Consider the following 3979-nt stretch of genomic DNA (forward strand, 5'->3'; position numbering starts at 1 on the left):
TCAAATCAGTCAAGTGCCTCCTCTGCCAGGTCATCGTCCAGAGGAGCAGAGTCTGAAAAATACTGGATTTCAGCATGAAAAGTTCAGGCATAGAGGTAAAGGGATAGACAATGTCAATTAACCAGATTCCTCTTTGGCTTAGGTGAAAAACAACGTACAGTCCATTTCACGCATAAGCGGACGACAGTGTATATCCCTATGTGGGATATAAATGAATTAATGTTATTTCTGCAAGTATAAATTCTGATACAGAATAGGAATGAGAAATACATATTCAGCAAAAAGAAAGGATATGTTAGCATGAGACGTGAATACAGAACAATGGTGGATATATGGGCAAACAGGAAAGCATCTGTTTCCCCCTTACACGGGGACACAGGAACAAACCCTAATCAAAGAGGTCAAAGTGGCCTCTGGATGGAAATAGATGCTGATAGAAGAAAAGATATGCTTAATCAATAATCTACAATAGACTGACGTCAAATTTTGACAGTACCAAGTTTCGTTTCGGGGTCAGAATCAAACGCTGTCATTAATTTCACAAGGGAACAGCCATGAATGTTATCACTCTGTGTCCTATTTACACAGATTCACTGTTAAGGCAAATTTTCTTAATTGCCTTAGGGTATCCTGTTATCATTTGGTTATCTTCTGCATACCTTGAGTTCTCCCCTTTTACCAAGCCTCCCTGCCTGTCTATTTTCTAGTGTGCAGCAAACATGCTCTATAATTCAACATTACATTTTAGTTTAAATGTTTAAAAACAAGTTTTATGGCTATAGACTTTCTTATTCCCTCCTTTTGTTATTTTATGACACCTACTTGGCTTATAACAATAATTAGTCCATTCAGTCAATTTGTATTTTCAAATAAGTCAAGTGCCCCCTCTGCCAGGTCATCGTCCAGAGGAGCAGAGTCTGAAAGATACTGGATTTCAGCATGAACGTTCGGGCATAGAGTGAAGGGGTAGACAATGTCAATTAACTAGATTCCTCTTTGGCTTAGGTGAAAATCAACGTACGGTCCATTTCACGCATAAGCGGACGACAGTGTATATTCCTAGGATGAGACCAAGGACTATCAGTACATCCCACACAATCCATCCACACAACTATCATAACCAGCAAGTAAAATTCCATCCACATGAATCAGGCGACAGTTGGGCAGGTATCTTCCCTGCATCTTCCCAACCAGTTTTGTTGATCACATCTGTGTTGTCCGTAAGATCAGGACATGGTTTAGTAACAAGTTCATTTATGAGAACACAATCATGGGGAGGATCAGGCAGTTCAAGCGGTTCTTCCTGCAGGAGTTTAGGGGGTTAATGTTAGACCAGTACTTAAAGGGGAGAAGTGGATTCAGGAGTAATGAAATTTTATAGCGACTGAGACGAGCCATAACGACTGAGTATGTTTAGAGGTAAGCAAGGATACCGCAGAATGTGAGGTACAGACTTCTACATTTTGAAGTAAAGTTATATTAGAGGCAGCCACTATCATAGTATGGATGGCAGAGAGAATCTGGGTGCAGGAAGGCATACCTTGAGCAACGGGGTCAAGCTTAGTAGAAAAATAGGCAATAGGGCGCCAAGAGGAGCCATGTTGCTGGGTGAGAACAGCTGAAGCAGAGGGATCAAGGATGGCAACATAAAGATGGAAGTGGCAGTCATACAAACGTTGGCCTAGCGGGGGTGCTGAAAGAGAGGGTAGTTTTAAGCTCCATAAAGACTTGTAGTTGTTATGGGGTGAGTTCATACTGTTAAGGCTCATTAAACGAGGACAGGGGAGATAATGTTTGGGTCAGAAGGGCACAATTAGGAATCCATTGTCGGCAATAATGGAGTTGAGAAAATACTGTATCTGGTTAGGAGTGGTTGGAGGGGCAATACAAAGAATAGGATTAATACGTTCAGGTGTCAAGCACCGAACTCAGAATTAGAGTACCGAGGAACTCAACTTTTTTCTGATTAGTCTTAACTTTGTGGGGGGTACAATATAGCCACATTGATGTGGATGGTTGAGAAAGGTAGTGGAGTCAGTGTCATTGGAGACTTCATCAGGGCTAGCAAGGAGGTCATCGATGCATTGAACCTAGGCTAGCGTCTCCAAGAAATTCAAATGATTCAAGCTGGGCGTGAAGAGTTTCTGAAAAGAGTGTGGGCGACTGAATAAACCCTTGAGGTAGGCAAGTCCACATATATTGGTGACCCTTAAAAGAAGGCAAAAATGTATTCGGCTATCTGGATGCAAAGGAAGACAAAAGAATGCATGTTGGAGGTCAATGATAGTGAAGATCTTGGCATCAACTGGAACTTGGCTGAGGATAATAGGAGGATTGGCAACTGGAGGATGATGAGGCTCAATGATTTTATTTACTTCACGAACATCGTGAACAACATTCAGGACGTCCCGGTTTAGGGATCGGAAAGATATATGTATTCACGGAAGAATGGCCTTGCTGTAGAAATGGATCATGACAGGTTGAATGCCAGCTTCACCCTCTGGTTTCAGGGGGTATTGAGGTATAGACAGGAGGATAGAATTAGGTTTGATCAGAATGGAGATGGGTGGGACTTTAGGAAGGCCCACTTGTGTTTTAGAGACCACCCAGACTCCAGGATATGCTGCATCCTATGGGTGAGGGTGGGCATGATGATGATGAAGGCTGCCATGAATCGACTAAGGCTGTGCATAAAATAGGAATGAACCTTCAGCAAGCAGCTGAATTTCACGGCAAGTTTGATCAGCACGGTCAAAAAGAGTCTTAGCATCAAAACCCACTTCTTGGACTGTGTGTTCTGGGTTCAAGTGTGTTCTGGTGACACGGGGGAAGATGAGAGGGCCAGTTTTCCAGCTATGAAGAGGAACTGACTCGAAAAGAACGCCACCAGCTGGTGACCTGATCTCACCAATCACCCAAGCGTGCTGAGTAGTGCCAAGTAAGGGATTATAGTATGTGTTCAAGCCTGAGATCATTCCTGGATGAGTCATAAGCTAAAGTAATGTGGGGGTATGTAAAATAGGATCGAAAGCATAAGGATCCAAATCAAATGACCACCATCGATGCGGCTTTGGTTTGGTATTGATGCATTGAACAAAGTGAGGTGTATCCTGAATCAGGATACCATCATCATGACATTCAATACTAATATTTAGAGGACAGAGGAGATCTCTAGCAAGTAGAGGGATACGTAATCCATTAGTTACAGAAAAACAAAAAGGAAGCGTGATACAATTTTTCCACACCACTGTCAGAGGGACAGCATGTGTATACTTATTAGAGGAACCATCAAAACATTGCAGGATTTCATCATCTTCCGAGAGTTGAAAATCAAAAGCATTAGCAAGATGGATGGGAAGTGATGAAACAGTGGCTCCTGTGTCAAACATGAATTCAATATAGTGGCCAATAATGTTAAGAATTAGCATAGGTCCATCCTCTGGGCTAGCGGTAAGTACGGGACAATTCAAAGCAGGAAGCACCCCTATATCCGGGAGTCAGTTTTGAAAAGGGTTTTGTGCAGTAAAAAAGGCAACCTGCTGAGCTCATTGGGGAGGGAGACCAGGAGATTGTCTGTTGTTTTTACTCCAGTAATGAACCAGGGACTGCTATGGAAAGGGCAGTTCTGGGACCAATGACCTGGTTGATTGCAATTGAAACAAAGATGTAGTTGTTGGGGGACTCTAGGGGGGGTGGGGGAGGCAGTGAAGAGTAATGAGAGGATGTATAGGGGCATCATGGACTGTTGGGGAAGGATACATAGGAGGACCGCAAGGCCCACTGGGATGTTGTGAATACACAGTACCATTTCTACTGTTCTGCCATACTGGACGATAGTATAAGGGTTTCATTTGCTAGCTTGACTGACCTTGCAGACGGAAAGGTCTTCTTTGAATCCTGGTTTTAGGTTTAGCCACTGTAGTTTGGGCAAGTTCTGTCTTGACCGTGCCGATGGTAGCCTTACTCTTGGGATCCTTTA

This window comes from Chiloscyllium plagiosum, chromosome 44, assembly GCF_004010195.1.
Source record: "Chiloscyllium plagiosum isolate BGI_BamShark_2017 chromosome 44, ASM401019v2, whole genome shotgun sequence".
Lineage (NCBI taxonomy): Eukaryota > Metazoa > Chordata > Chondrichthyes > Orectolobiformes > Hemiscylliidae > Chiloscyllium > Chiloscyllium plagiosum.